Source organism: Oncorhynchus gorbuscha, linkage group LG03, assembly GCF_021184085.1.
Source record: "Oncorhynchus gorbuscha isolate QuinsamMale2020 ecotype Even-year linkage group LG03, OgorEven_v1.0, whole genome shotgun sequence".
Lineage (NCBI taxonomy): Eukaryota > Metazoa > Chordata > Actinopteri > Salmoniformes > Salmonidae > Oncorhynchus > Oncorhynchus gorbuscha.
The window spans coordinates 16,586,976-16,604,280 of record NC_060175.1 but is presented as its reverse complement, the minus strand read 5'-3'; the positions used below and the strand labels follow the sequence as shown (position 1 = coordinate 16,604,280).

Below are 17,305 nucleotides of genomic sequence, written 5' to 3'. Positions count from 1 at the left end.
ACACCACTTCCTCAAGAAATCACTGTGTGTGTGTACATAGTTACCATAAAATCAGTCCCCTCCCAGACAAATCCCAGTGAAAATTTAGACAATAATAAGACACTCAGGAGGCACACGCTCCAAGGCCACAGGAAGTACAGTTTAAACAGAGCTCAAATCACAGGCTTGGCTGAGGGCTGCTACAGCCATAGGGAACATACTGAGAGGTAAGGGAACTAATGGAGACAAAAGGTTACTCCGTGATAATCTGCGATAACGAGCAACTGACAAATGTCTGCTTTAAGTTTCCTCAAGGTTTTCTGCATTTTCCGGAGCATTTGTCTAACCGGGTAACGAGAAAGACTAATAGCGGAAAAGGGTTTACTAAACTGAGAACAAAATGTTTCTGACATGGTGACAACTGTTGCCTTAGAATAGAGGGAGTCCAAAGGGTGCTGATGAAAAGGGTCTGAACGGCCGGTGTGTTTTCCCAACGTTTCCCAGACGTTTCCTCAATGTTTCCTCAATGTTTCCTCAATGTTTCCTCAATGTTTCCTCAATGTTTCCTCAATGTTTCCTCAATGTTTCCTCAATGTTTCCTCAATGTTTGGCTTTTGTGTGAAAAGGTTTAATAATGGGGTAAGGACAGAAATAAAAAGACGGGAATAAAACGGATATGGTTGTTGTGACAATGGTGGTTGCTTTGCCACAAGGGCCACGAGGAGAGGTTAGTGGAGGAGTAAACAGCTCACACACAACGACACTCCTTCCTCGTACGCACCCACCCCCCACCTTCAATCCTACCCCTCCACTTCCTCCCCCCCTTCACCCACCCGGCCAGCCTGGGAAGAAATAGTCCCTGATCCGATTCCACAACGTAATCGAAACACTGGGCTTTGTGGGAGCTAGTGCTCCTAGCTGGCAAAGTGGCAACTTGGACTGGGTGGAATCAAAGGGGAATCAAGAGGAGAGTTTACATAACCACGGTCAGCATGGGAGGAAGAAATAAAATAATCCTTGGCTGGGCCAAAAAAGGCGAAGAGGAGAAGGAAAGCTAACCAAAGGGAAATATGAAAACAAACTGATGAAAGCTACTGTAGGAGGGCCCTTTGGTCCTCAAAGCGGCCAAATCCTCTGGTTTGGGGAGGTAATTGGGACCAGACGTCGACACTTGGTATAGCTGCTGAATGCATTGGGATGCGGTCGATGAAAGTGGACCTGTCACCAGAGGGTGGAAAACTCCAATCCCAAGCCCTGAGCTATTTGCATAATTAAGATGAGTTAGAGTAAATGTCTAGAAAGTCACAACGATTATTCCTGTTGCCACATTGGGCACTGCCCTCTTTAAAATAAGACTATCTACCTAGATAAATGTCCAAAATAGTCTTCAGGATGATCTGGGCAAGATGTCTGCTCACTCCTATTTACGTGTGACAGCGAACTTACATAGATCGTTTTCAAGACCAAATGGAGAAACGGTGGATGGCTATGACATGTTTTGTGTGAGCATACCGTTCCATTCCCTGTGTTCCTTCCTGTCAGTCATGCACCCATATCAGAAACAGACGAAGACTTAGGGTTCTTACCTGTAGAAATACAAGTCCTACTGTTCCTTCGCTGACATCGCAAACATCCCAGAATTCCACTTGCTGTTCCCCCATGTACACCAGTCCAAACCTGAAGGAGAAGAGAGGAGATTAAAATCAAAAGACTATGATGCTGAAAACATGGAAAGAAAATATTTTACAGGTCTGCACACCAGTGGATAAGCATGTAAGAAAACAGAAGTAAATACCTAGGATAGGATAAGTAATCCCTCTCACCCCCCCTTTAAGATTTAGATGCACTATTGTAAAGTGACTGTTCCACTGGATGTCATAAGGTGAATGCACCAATTTGTAAGTCGCTCTGGATAAGAGCGTCTGCTAAATGACTTAAATGTTGTTAATGTTAATGATGTAAAAATAAATGCATTTAGTTAAGTGAAAGTACTTGATACTAGGCTACAGAATATCCTATTATGAATACATTATCATATTGCTAAAAGACTCAGAAGAGCAATCACTTGAAGGCTGCTACATATGCAATTATATGCTAATGATCTTTCTCCGACTGGCCGGAGCTGAACTTATGGAATTGTTAAGCTTGAGTCATAGAATCGCCATCATTATTCATGCTGCCCAGGTGAGGCCTACAGGATTAGGTCAAGGCAGCCTTTGTCAGAGGTGCTACTAAGATAATTTTGACGATTTTACAAAGACAAATTAAATAAATGATCTTGGATTAATTCTGACCATTTTGAGGAATTGTATACTTGCTACGGCATCTAAACTTTAACAAACCGTACTATTGACGCTTTTTTTCTCATTTTTCAAGTGAAGGTCTTTTAAGGGTGCCAGCCGAACTGAAGCATGCATGCTGATGCCTTAACGCGGCCCATTGTCGTGCTTTTAAAGAGACTCCCACACGACATGGTCAGAGAATTACTGGACATAGAGTTATAAGCGGGTCAATTACCAGTTAGGAACAAGTGTAGACATCAAATAAATCATGCAGAGAAAACAGATTAGTCCAGAGTAAATGTCAGTAATTAAACTGATTTCGCAACGCCAAACAAAAATGGATCAAAGACCGACCAGACGAAACAACTTCAAAAGGTGGTTTACCAGAGCCAGCTTAAATGGGATATTCAACAGGAAAAGTACCTATGTCTAAGTACAGTAACGTACACACAAATATATGTTTTGAGCAAAATAGGTATTTATTTTTTTAGACACAAGTACAAACTTCATGGAGTAGGACATTCAAGGAGGCCTGATGGTGCCCACTGATGTCATCGGCCTCCCCCCAATAGAGAACAAGGAGGAACCCCCCTGCCACACACCACGTCAGAGTACACCTGGACCACCTATAGAGATGTGCCTTTTGTTAAGTAAAATCAGGTGATATGAGCTGAAAAGGTGACTGGAGTAGGACTAAGCTTATTCCCAGACTAAAAATCACATTGTGCACCTTGACAATGCATCTTAGGTGATTGTAAGGAATGTTATTCACTTCTGCAAAGGAGTTTTAAAAAAAGACAGCCATTGTCAAATCAAATTTGATTTTGGATTGTCAAGGAATACTGCCTGTCAACAGCGCCAACATTTGGTCAAACCTGGAGAATCTCCATAAATCTCCATACAGGCAGTAAAAAGGCAGTGGTAAGTAAACAATATGTTTCTGCCCGGGGTCTGCACTGTAGTAGCATCTGCGGTCTTAGCATTTTGTCGTCGCCATGGCGACATTTAAAACCCTGAGGCCTTTCGCCAGCTGAGCCCTGGCTCATTCGTGAAACTTCCAATTTCTGGATCTGTCGGGTCATGCCGCGCAACGTTTCCCTCAGGTGAGGCAAGCACAGACCCAAGGGAAAACCTAAGCTGTTAGGTCAGTGATAAACCAACCCATTCACCTAGACATTGACTGCTAGAGCCTGAGTTGACGTCTGAATGAAGACAAATGGATCTACAGTATATTGGATATTGTTTGGTTCATCGTTTTGACCTGAATGTTTATCTTCATGCAGTTTGGTGGAGGCTGAAATTGAGAATGTTGTCTTAGATCTTTATTGTTCTCCCCATAAGACTTCCCATTCAGGGATTAATAGAACAATGGACCCTCAGGTCAAGCAGACAGTCTACAGATAACCTTAGCATAAATAGTAAGAATAGCTAGATAGTGTAAACCTTTATCACAGATCTACACTGTGTGCACATCTTGCATTGTCAGCTGTTGACTACCTCTGACAGGAAGTAAATGGTATTTTGTAGGGCTGTAGGGTTGGGCTTGATTGAATTGTGAAAAGGCACTTGTGACACACCAAAATTAATTTAACTTCTTATGGCTGGGGGCAGTATTGAGTAGCTTGGATGAATAAGGTGCCCAGAGTAAACTGCATGCTACTCAGTCCCAGTTGCTAATATATGCATATTATTCATATATTTGGATAGAAAACACTGACATTTCTAAAACAGTTTGAATGATGTATGCGAGTATAACAGAAGTCATATGGCAGGCAAAAACCTGATACAAAATCCAACCAGGAAGTGGGAAATCTGAGGTTGGTCGTTTTTCAACTCATTCCCTATTGAAGATACAGTGGGATATTGGTCATGTTGCACTTCCTAAGGCTTCCACTAGATGTCAACAGTCTTTAGAAACTTGTTTGAGGCTTCTACTGTAAAGGCTCATAAGGGCTCTTTGAGTAAGTGGTAGTGACGTTCGTTCACGTGAGAGCGAGCTCTGTCCCATTGCATTTCTACAGACAAAAGGAATTCTCCAGTTGGAACATTATTGAAGATTTATGTTAAAAACATAATTAAAAAAGGGCCTCCCGGGTGGCGCAGTGGTCTCATAAGTGCTAGCTGTGCCACCAGAGTCTGGGTTCGAGCCCAGGCTCTGTCGCAGCCGGCCGCGACCGGGAGGTCCATGGAGCGACGCACAATTGGCCTAGCGTCGTCCGGGTTAGGGAGGCCTTGGCCGGTAGGGATATCCTTGTCTCATCTTGCACTAGTGACTCCTGTGGCGGGCTGGGCGCATTGTGCGCTAACCAGGTCGCCAGGTGCACAGTGTTTCCTCCGACACATTCGTGCGGCTGGCTTCCGGCATAGCATTCAAGCACTTCGTCTCTAACAATTGGGGAGAAAGGGGAGTAAATGTATTTATTTTTATTTTAAAAAACACATCCTAAAGATTGATTGTGTACTTCGTTTGACATGTTTCTACGAACTGTAATATGACTTTTCATCTGAACTTTCGCATGGAGTTACCCACGAGTTTGGATTGTGTACAGAACACCAAGGAGGTATTTGGACATAAATTATGGACTTTATCAAACAAAGCAAACATTTATGGTGGAACTGGGATTCCTGGGAGTGCATTCTGATCATCAAAGGTAAGTGAATATTTATAATGCTATTTCTGACTACACAACATGGTGGATATCTGTTTGGGTTGTTTTGGTCTCTGAGCGCCATACTCAGATTATTGCATGGTGTGCTTTTTCGGTAAAGCTTTTTTGAAATCTGACACATTGGTTGCATTAAGGAGAAGTTTATCTAAAGTTCCATGTATAACACTTGAATTTTCATCAATATTTATGATGAGTATTTCTGTAAATTGATGTGGCTCTCTGCAAAATCACCGGATGTTTTTGGAACTACTGAACATAACACGCCAATGTATACTGAGATTTTTGGATATAAATATGAACTTTATCGAACAAAACATACATGTATTGTGTAACATGAAGTCCTATGAGTGTCATCTGATGAATATCAAAGGTTAGTGATTAATTTTATCTATATTTCTGCTTTTTGTGACTCCTCTCTTTGGCTGGAAAAGTGGCTGTGTTTTTCTGTGACTTGGCTCTGACCTATCAATCATTTGTGGTGCTTTTGCCGTAAACCCTATTTGAAATCGGACAATGTGGTGGGATTAACAAGAAGAAGTGTATCTTTAAAATGGTGTAAAATACTTGTATGTTTGAGGAATTTTAATTTTGAGATTTCTGTTTGAATTTGGCGCCCTGCACCTTCACTGGCTGTTGTCATATCGATCTTGTTCGCGGGATCTCAGCCCAAAGAGGTTTTAATGGAGGTTTTAAGCAGGATGCTTTTAACACTTAAAAAAGTGGAACTGACAGTGTTTTAACTACCTTGCAGATATGAAACAGACAATCAGTCAAAAATATCAAATTCCCAGTGTGCCAGAGTAGAAGAACTGATGAATTTACGAACGCAACACCGGTTGAATATGAACCGGTGTCAGTAAACAGAAGCAAAAAAAGTAATTGTTAGTCAAGAATGCTCTAGATCACATATAAACAGCCTAGCTAACCAGCTCTGCTAGGGTGAAAAAAATGGTCAGAGTGATTTGTGATTTCTCATTTGTGTCTGGAAGTAGCTAGCTAGCCAACTTTAGCCAGTTAGCTGGGTGCTGGGTTGGGACAAGCTGCAGAAGGACGAGTAGGCTTCTCCATTGTTTATCAGTGCAATGTCGACAGGTAACTACCTGAAACCGTTTGAGACGGTTAATCGAATGTTCCTTCGTTAGATTTTAGCTCATCTTGATCTGGCTGGCATTAGTTGTTGATCTGGCTGGCATTAGTTGTTGATCTTGTTGATGTGCATAACTGAGGGATAGAGAGTCTACTTGTTTGATCAATAGGACTGTACATTTTCCAAATGTAAGAGGACTCCCATGGTGTTTTACATGTTTGCAGAAATCAAGTCAGGTGTATTCCGTAGCTTTTGGTGAATGCATTCTAATGATTTAAAGTCACACTGTTTTTAACTGCCTGTAAACAAAGTTCAGTTCAAAGTGAATGATGGCAGGCCTGTGTGGCAAATGGCTTATTTGCATAAAGGCTACAGCAGCTCTGGTATGGTGCACCGGTTTGCGAAGACTCCGGTCCTGGACGAGACAGAAGTTTTTTATTAAGTTGCATTTACTGCAGTGTCTATTAACTGTCCAAACGTTCACCACTCTATATTGCTATAGTTATTTTCACAAATGCTTTAGTATATGTAAATCACAAACATTTGAATAATTCATGAACACTTAGATAATGTCATTTTCAAGTTCTCACTTGTCAGATCATTTTCTATAAGGGTTATATTCTTCCTGGGGGTGTATATGAACAGATTTCATGTTGCTAAAATGCTGTCAGTTCCACTTTAATGTAACTGTCCAGTGGGCTCCCGAGTGGTGCAATGGTCTAAGGCACTGCATCCTGGTTTGGTTCCATGCTGTATCACAACCGGCCGTGATTGGGAGTACCATCGGGCGGCGCACAATTGGCCCAGCCGCGTCTGGGTTAGGGTTTAGCCGGGGTAGTCAGTCATCGGAGCGGCAGGTAGCCTAGTGGTTCAAGCGTTGGGCCAGTAACCGAAAGGTTGCTGGATCGAATCCCCGAGCTGACAATGTAGAAATCTGTCCGTCTGCCCTGAACAAGGCAGCCACTTTTCCCCAGTAGGCCATCATTGTAAATAAGAATGTTCTTAACTGAGTTAAAGAAAATACACTGAGTTAAAGAAAATACATTTTTATGAAATATGACCTGGAATTAATTGCAATATGCGTGAAATAATTACATTTTTTTGGAAGGGAAGCTAACAGTGTTAAAAAACAGCAATCCTGTGTTGGAATGGTGTGGAGGTACCCCAACCACCAGAATGGTGTGGACGTACCCCAACCACCAGAATGGTGTGGACGTACCCCAACCACCAGAATGGTGTGGACGTACCCCAACCACCAGAATGGTGTGGACGTACCCCAACCACCAGAATGGTGTGGACGTACCCCAACAACACAATGGTGTGGACGTACCCCAACAACACAATGGTGTGGACGTACCCCAACAACACAATGGTGTGGACGTACCCCAACAACACAATGGTGTGGACGTACCCCAACAACACAATGGTGTGGACGTACCCCAACAACACAATGGTGTGGACGTACCCCAACAACACAATGGTGTGGACGTACCCCAACAACAGAATGGTATGGACGTACCCCAACAACAGAATGGTGTGGACGTACCCGGGTCAATAAAAATAGTAATGCGAGTAGACCATAGCTTGGCCAGCTCATCCTCCTCAGAGGATGACATTATCATCTATGAGGAAATAGCAAGTCTGAAACAAGTCTGAGGTAGGGTTTTTGAAGTGTTTTTTCCTCTCCAATTTATGCTTTGGCCACAAATACGAGTATAGAAATCAGTCAACAACATTATTTATTTGGATAAGAGTGAGAATTTCACTGGACAGTTACCTTAAAATGGGTACAATTGTGGCCATAAAATGGACTGGACCCATTTCAATGACCCATTTCACCCCTGCCAAGGGGGGGGGGGGGTCACCAGCACTAAACAGAGGGGTAATTGTACCCTCCCTCACACACTTTGGGCGGGTGACATCACACTCATTGTACTAAAAGCCCACTCCAACATGACCAGCACTCCAAATAAACAAGGACTTTTTTAACTGGGCCGAATGGGGCCAACTCAGCGTAAATCAGGTCAGACATACAGAGAATTTCAAAAATAATAATCACTGCCACACCACACGGGACTTCAGAAACAAGTTGGCTGTAAACAGTCTGGGGGAAAACCACACGGGACTTCAGAAATAAGTTGGCTGTAAACAGTCTGGGGGAAAACCACACGGGACTTCAGAAACAAGTTGGCTGTAAACAGTCTGGGGGAAACCACACAGGACTTCAGAAACATGTTGGCTGTAAAAACAGTCTGGGGGAAAACCACATGGGACTTCAGAAAGAAGTTGGCTGTAAACAGTCTGGGGGAAAACGTGGATTCGTCATAGCAACTTCAAACCTTCAATATAAAGGCTGCTGTGAGAAAATGGAACTTCAAAAGAGGATATTCTAAAACATTGTTACCATAATCGTCGGCAAATTAAATAAATATTGAAAATTAGCATATGATCCGTTCATTGACTATAAGGGTCATGAGTTAAATCTCAACGATGTTCTTTAAAAACATTGGCCAGCTATGCGCACACACACACACACACACAACCAGCGTGTCTATTCTTCCTCTATGATGGGTTTGGAACACAAGCATTCCCCTAACACATAAAATAACCTGAAATAGCACAGTGTCACAAAACCAACAATGCCATAATTCTTTAGTGGTTAAGCTGTTGCTCTTAAAACTACCACAGACAGTGCTTCTTTGGCCATGGTGGGGCTATAACTAAATACAAAAAATATATACTGTTTTCATTTTCCCTGTCAAGCAGAAGATAAAAAGGGTCCCAAATATAACCTCACAACATCCTGTCCAAAAGGCCTTACCCTCTCCAGCCACTTGGCACGTGGCTGATGCTATCCTGATTTCTTCCTTCCCTAACTAACATTATCAAAAAGAGAATGTTCATTGGAGCCCTAATTCTGAAACCATGTGAAGCACTTACCAGAATTACTCATGTTACTTCATAATAAGAACTGGGAGAGAATGGGCCCCTCCACTCACTTTGATGAGATAGGGGCTAAATGAGTTTCTATGACAGCAAACTCATTAAGTTGAATTGTGTTTTCAGTCAAAATAGGACAAAATGATGAGTTAGCCTATATATTTGTATGGCTACTTCATTAAGTTTCCACTGCATATCTGTAATGGCACGCACTGGGAGTAAGCCGATCGTTTTAATCCGACAATGACACGTGGGGTTTGTGTGCAAAATCTCCCATTCACATCGACATGATTCAGTTTTCAGTAAGAGGAAAAGAACACATTAATGTGCCGTCTAGGGCACGCACGCACGCCTGGCCTATCAGTTAGGTCTCACCTGCCTACTTTTCTAACTCCCAGGATGAGACGTCAACGTCCCTCTAGCTGTCCCACCCCACCCACCCTCTGCTCCACACCTCGATGGTCTCGCGGACCCTCCCCCTTCTCTACATGCTTGATGGGCCAGGCCGTCCCCGCCGCCTGTCTGACAGTCTTCCGCGCATCTCCAGAGATCACAACAGAGAGCCATTCCAGAGTCTACGGAGTGAAAAAAACAGTGTTGTTCATGCGATTTTGTTGTGTCAGGCCCTGGCCTTACTGGCCTACAACCAAACACAGAATTCTGGTTCATCGCATATGATTCCAGTCATGTTCCAAGCAGCATGCTAAATCTGTGTGTAGGTCTTACCGCGAAATACTTACTTACAAGCCCTTAACTAACAATGCAGTTAGGAAAATAAAGTTAAGAGAATATTTACTAAATAAACAATTTAAAAAATATATATATTTAAAGAACAATGCGGCTATATACAGGGGGTACCGGTACCGAGTCAATGAGTGGCGGTACAGGTTAGTCCAGGTCATTTATACACGAAGGTAAAGTGACTACGCATAGTGCAGCAAGAAACATATTGAAGTACAAAATCAAAGCAGGTTTTGGACAACATTCATTAGTTTAACATGATAACTGATGTCATAAGTCAGCAGCTAAGGGTAACCGGTGTGGATGGAAATCCTCAGTGTAAATATGTCAGTGGGTGACACATTGGCCTTTCTCTAGCGGCCTGACCATAGTCTCTGCAAAATATGGCAAATCAGTTCTGACGATATTTCCAGGGTTGGTCCTTTCTAGCATGACAATTTAGTGACTAGTAATGATGACTGGGGGGCAGAGAATTGCACATTGTGTTCCTGATTCAAAAGTTTTTTTGCATCAAAATTTCATCTGAATTCAGAAGTGATAGGCTTTTTTTCTTGTCACTTACAGATTGAGAAATGTTTGTTACTTTGCTTCAAAATGATCATCATTAGTATTTTCACCCCGTCTAGCATTGTTAGCAACTTGACCAGTCATCCCGAGGAGAGAAGTAAACTTGACTCATGTCAACAAGCAACTCATTCATCACCGGTCTTTTATGGGCTAACAAATACGAGACGGTGCGACTAGAATTTCCCTCGTCATATTTCTCACTGTTTATTTATTTCCCACAGAGTTATCCTACGCTCTTCACTTCCCCAAAACATTCATCTCAATGAAAACCAACAGATTGGAACAAACCAGTAGATTAAGGATCTATTTTAGAGACAAGATCAGCTAATTAATCAGAAAGTTAAATGAAGGACATTCCATGATTTGTTCCACTTGATTGAACAAACACAAACAGGGGAGGAGAGAAGATCCATGGGAAGATGCAGCTCCAGCCTCTGAGGTGATTGTTCATATCCGCAGCCATCAAATGCTGCAGTAAGCTGCTTTTCAAGTCAAATCTGATCATTTGAACAACAGCTAAGGCCAAGTATGTCTGACCAATGACTGTTTGCAGCAGCAACCACCAAGATGATATAGGCTTTTTGAAATACATTATTGACTTGATAAATAGTGTGCAGACATTGTGATGAAAACCATTTCCTCAAGCTTGAGGTTAAGATCAGCACATGTTCCATTATAATGTTTGAATGTCAAAACTTGGAGGAATCAAAGAGCCATCGCTCTAGTCATTGAGACCAGTAGTAAGAGACTCCTAGTAAAATCAGACCACGCTTGTCGACAGACTTCTGCTATCTAGGACATGTGGTCGTGGGAGTGTCAGGACAATCAATGTGGCGTGCAGTCGATGGGAAACGGATTGACTGTCGAAGCTCTATGGGGGAGGTTCAGGGTCATCGAGCAAGTGGCTATTCCAGTGATGTCTGTAAGCTCTAGAAATAGCATTTCAATTGTTGGTTACCGTTGATAAGCATTGATAATATACTACTGTTGCGTCTTCACCTTGAGTGATCTAGTAAAAAGTAAGGATGTTTTGAAACCAGGATGGCAATATTTTTTCCATGGCAAAAAATGTAAACACAAAGCACACAAAACTCTTTGGTCCTTTAAAAACCTGTTATATGTAAAATAGTGTACACTATAGCTTGGAAAATTAATGTGACTTGATGAAAACAATGTTTGTTTCCAACATTAGGGCTGTTTTCCTAAAGAAATTAAATTAGTTTTTGTTTCCTTGCCACGATACTAATGAGTATTGCGATGCTGGTATTATCCCGGCCTTGGTAGAAAGCATTAGCTGACGCACACCCAAATGTTTTAGAGAAGCTGACTAACGAAGAGTAAATTGTAGAAAATTAAAGTTGCACACTGTATACATGCTCCCAATTATTTAATGGGTAAACCTAAATCACCAACACTATTTAAATGGGTAAACCGAATCACCAACACTATTCAAAGGGGTAAACCTAATCACCAACACTATTCAAATGGGTAAACCTAATCACCAACACTATTTAAATGGGGTAAACCTAATCACCAACACCATTCAATGGGTAAACCTAATCACCAACACCATTCAATGGGTAAACCTAATCACCAACACTATTTAAATGGGGTAAACCTAATCACCAACACCATTCAATGGGGTAAACCTAATCACCAACACCATTCAATGGGTAAACCTAATCACCAACACCATTCAATGGGTAAACCTAATCACCAACACTATTCAATGGGTAAACCTGATCACCAACACCATTCAATGGGTAAACCTAATCACCAACACCATTCAAATGGGTAAACCTAATCACCAACACCATTCAAATGGGTAAACCTAATCACCAACACCATTCAATGGGTAAACCTAATCACCAACACTATTTAATGGGTAAACCTAATCACCAACACCATTTAATGGGTAAACCTAATCACCAACACTATTTAATGGGTAAACCTAATAACCAACACTATTTAAATGGGTAAACCTAATAACCAACATTTTGGTAACACAGTGCTTTTTTCACCTTGACTGGTAACAAACAAGTGCAGTCCTATTTCAACCCACAAGGTCAACAACTATTTAAATGGGTCCCAACACTCATTGCTCAAGTGAAGATTCAATAAAAAAGGCAAATGTTGTAGAATTCTGTCCTGTGGACAACAGTCAAGACGTCTGACTCAAACCCACTGGTGTCAGTTCAGCTATAACTAACCTGTCCTCCTGAGTACAAAATAGATCAATTAACTTTGCTGGATCCAACAGACAGTTCACAGAGTATACAGAGACTATGGCCCATACACTGAAACATGACCATGCCAGCTACATTCACAGGCAAACAATAAAAACCCTTTCATTGTATCTCAGCCCCCGGAGATCTATGTGTTCGTCTTCACGACAAGTGGGTGTTTTTATTTTCAACCCACTTCTTTACATTTTTTGGGTTAACCCCCTAAATCTGTGGAATGTGCTCGACCGAAACTGACTGCGTGCTCGGATGGTACAAAATAACGGCATAACGGAAGAATAGGTCAAGGTCCTCATGTTTATGTTCTCCACCCAGCCTGTATATTTGCACATGAAGACATAAACAAGAGTTGACTTTGCACAAGCCTTGGAACACTGATGGTCAGAGACCAAAACTAGTGTCCATTAAACACTGTGAATTTGCAAGAAGTACGCACCAAGTGTGTATGTGTGTGTTTTTTAAAGTATACGCATGTGATGTCTGTGCGTCCTGACAGTCGCTCTCTGCTACCAGAATTCCCTCCAGCTCGAGCTTATTAGGCCAGCTGTGCTGAACACATCCGATGCTCTGTGTGTGCGTACGTGCGTGCGTGTTTCCAAAATACTGGCAATAAGGAATTCAAGCTTCATAGAAAGTGGTTCAGGACAAGTTCGACCTCTTTGTAGGAAATAAATAATTCACTCTCCTCTTTGTGGTGGCGTAGCAACTAGGGCATTTAGGTAAGAAAAACAACAAATACACTAGGTTTCCCTGTTAACATGACCAAACACAATTACAACACATTTGAAGAGTGAATCTGTCTGATAAATAGTTTAAACCAGGGAAATAATGTTTAGGCAACTCTGAAGTCACACTGACTGGATCCCAGACAATTACTCATGGCCTTAGCTTTACGTGAGAGAAACTAACTTTACAATAAATCATACACTGATCAGCATTTTGTTAGGATTTGGTCCCTACTGATTTTTTAAGAGATATTTTTCATTAGCTGGGAAGCTATGAGACAAACCCTAAAACATAAATCACACTAACAAAGATGAGCGTTTTAACACACTTTGTCCTGTTTTACAGTCTTCAGTCATTATATCAAAACATTACCAACATCACTTGACAAAGAGTGTGGTGGGTAGGTGACGAACCATGACTGAAATCTATTGTTAGCCAGCGGTTCACATAAGAAAAATGCAAATAGCACAGACCCCACCCCCTTCATTCAGTCAAGTTGAGCTGGTCTATTGTAAACAATGCCTCACGTCCCTCACCAGAACACCCCAATCATCTGAAATGGGAGAGGGGAGTTTATGCTATAAAAAGGTTTCATTATTTAACAGCTCCCTCTCTAAGCTTTGTTCCTGCTGGGCACTGCGTGAACCAAACACCAACTGTATCTCCCTCCTCTCGCTCTGTCCCAACTCAAACACAGCGTTGGACATTTTAACATTTGACAGCTGGGGGGGGGGTTACAGCCCGACGGGATCCGTGAACACCTACTTGCAACGAGATGGCCTGGCCGGAGCTCGGGCCATGTTTAAGTTATGGGAGGAATGTTAAAACCGGCTGCCTAAGAGCTGCCATTGATCAGCTGGAGGTGGTGGAGTCTGCCAATATAACTGGAGGAGGACGAGGGGAGGAGCCAAGCCACCACACAACAAAGTCACACTGACCTCTTCTCAACAGCTTCCCACAGGTTAGCCCAGCCTGCGCCAAGCCAAGGCAGACACCTCGGGCTATTCCATGCTAATGTCCCGACTAGCAAATATAGAGGACAACAGATAGAAGTTGGGGGGGGGGGGGTTCGTTCTCAGGGCGACAGAGAGAAGGTTGGCAAGTTCAAGGATTGTAGGCTACATACCACAGGAGGTTGGTGGTACTTAATTTGAGAGGACAGCTTGAGGAAATGGTATTACATACTTCAAAACACAGGTGTTTCATGCCATTCCATTTGCTCTGTTCCAGCCATTATTATGAGCCATCCTCCCCTCACTAGCCTCCACTGCTACACACTATTTCCGGCACTAGGCCTTTACTACAGTATATTATCTTTTTATCTAACAATAATATAGTATATAAAACAACTAATATATATATAAAATATGAGCAATGACAACGGGGCATAGGAAAGGTGCAATAGATGGTATAAAATACAGTTTATACACAAGTAGTTAATTTCCTGACTGCTACTCCCCAAAACAAATCAGCTTTAAAATGTTGCTTTAACAATGACCGGGGGGGGGTCGTCATTGTAAAATAAGAATTTGTTCTGAATAATTATATATATATATATTACACACACATACACACACACAGTGGGGCAAATAAAGTATTTAGTCAGCCACCAATTGTGGAAGTTCTCCCACTTAAAAAGATGAGGCCTGTAATTTTCATCATAGGTAAACTTCAACTATGACAGACAGAATGAGAAGAAAAAAAACCCAGAAAATCACATTGTAGGATTTTTAATGAATTTATTTGCAAATTATGGTGGAAAATAAGTATTTGGTCAATAACAAAAGTTTCTCAATACTTTGTTATATACCCTTTATTGGCAATGACAGAGGTCAAACGTTTTCTGTAAGTCTTCACAAGGTTTCACAAACTGTTGCTGGTATTTTGGCCCATTCCTCCATGCAGATCTCCTCTAGAGCAGTGATGTTTTGGGGCTGTTGCTGGGCAACACGGACTTTCAACTCCCTCCAAAGATTTTCTTGTGAGGTTGAGATCTGGAGGCTGGTTAGGCCACACCAGGACCTTGAAATGCTTCTTACGAAGCCCCTCCTTCGTTTCCCGGGCAGTGTGTTTGGGATCATTGTCATGCTGAAAGACCCAGCCATGTTTCATCTTCAATGCCCTTGCAGATTAAAGGAGGTTTTCACTCAAAATCTCACGATACATGGCCCCATTCATTCTTTCCTTTACATGGATCAGTCGTCCTGGTCCCTTTGCAGAAAAACAGCCCCAAAGCATGATGTTTCCACCCCCATGCGTCACAGTAGGTATGGTGTTCTTTGGATGCAACTCCGCATTCGTTGTCCTCCAAACACGACGAGTTGAGGTTTTACCAAAAAGTTATATTTTGGTTTCATCTGACCATATGACATTCTCTCAATCTTCTTCTGGATCATCCAAATGCTCTCTAGCAAACTTCAGACGGGCCTGACATGGACTGGCTTAAGCAGGGGGACATGTCTGGCACTGCAGGATTCCCTGGAGGCGTAGTGTGTTACTGATGGTAGGCTTTGTTACTTTGGTCCCAGCTCTCTGCAGGTCATTCACTAGGTCCCCCGTGTGGTTCTGGGATTTTTGCTCACCGTTCTTGTGATCATTTTGACCCCACGGGGTGAGATCTTGCGTGGAGACCCAGATCGAGGGAGATTATAAGTGGTCTTACATGTCTTCCATTTCCTAATAATTGGTCCCACAGTTGATTTCTTCAAACCAAGCTGCTTACCTATTGCAGATTCAGTCTTCCCAGCCTGGTGCAGGTCTACAATTTTGTTTCTGGTGTCCTTTGACAGCTCTTTGGTCTTGGCCATAGTGGAGTTTAGAGTGTGACTGTTTGAGGTTGTGGACAGGTGTCTTTTATACTGATAACAAGTTCAAACAGGTGCCATTAATACAGGTAACGAGTGGAGGACAGAGGAGCCTCTTAAAGAAGAAGTTACAGGTCTGTGAGAGCCAGAAATCTTGCTTGTTTGTAGGTGACCAAATACTTATTTTCCACCATAATTTGCAAATAAATTAATAAAAAAATCCTACAATGTGATTTTCTGGATTTTTTTCCTCATTTTGTCTGACATAATTGAAGTGTACCTATGATAAAAATATAAGGCCTGTAATTTTCAAGTGGGAGAACTTGCACAATTGGTGGCTGACTAAATACTTTTTTGCCCCACTATACGTATGTATGTATGTATGTATGTATGTATGTATGTATGTATGTATGTATGTATGTATGTATGTATGTATGTATGTATGTATGTATGTATGTATGTATGTATGTATGTATGTATGTATGTATGTATGTATGTATGTATGTATGTATGTATGTATGTATGTATGTATGTATGTATGTATGTATGTATGTATGTATGCATGTATGCATGTATGCATGTATATATATAAAAATATATGCCATTTAGCAGACGCTTTTATCCAAAGCGACTTACAGTCATGTGTGCATACATTCTACGTATGGGTGGTCCCGGGGATCGAACCCACTACCCTGGCGTTACAAGCGCCATGCTCTACCAACTGAGCTACAGAAGGACCCCTGTGTGTATGTACACACACACACAGGGGAAAACAAGTATTTGATAACCTGTAAAATCGGCAGTGTTTCCTACTTACAAAGCATGTAGAGGTCTGTAATTTTTATCATAGGTACACTTAAACTGTGAGAGACAGAATCTAAAACAAAAACCCTGAAAATCACATTGTATGATTTTTAAGTAATTAATTAGCATTTTATTGCATGACATAAGTATTTGATCACCTACCAACCAGTAAGAATTCCGGCTGTCACAGACCTGTTAGTTTTTCTTTAAGAAGCCCTCCTGATCTCCACTCATTACTTGTATTAACTGCACCTGTTTGAAATCGTTACCTGTATAAAAGACACCTGTCCACACAATCAAACAGACTCCAACCTCTCCACAATGGACAAGACCAGAGAGCTGTGTAAGGACAGTGATAAAATTGTAGACCTGCACAAGGCTGGGATGGGCTACAGGACAATAGGCAAGCAGCTTGGTGAGAAGACAACAACTGTTGGCGCAATTATTAGAAAATGGAAGAAGT

The 17,305-nt window shown here is 41.8% G+C and overlaps 1 protein-coding gene across 1 annotated transcript in view; it reads right to left on the bottom strand.

The window, feature by feature from the left end:
* LOC124026771 (plexin-B1-like) overlaps nt 1-17,305 on the bottom strand; it is a 158,454-nt gene that overhangs the window by 121,048 nt on the left and 20,101 nt on the right. The window contains 1 exon segment of the mRNA XM_046339515.1: nt 1,566-1,656. The gene's annotated coding sequence lies outside the window, so the exon portion shown is untranslated.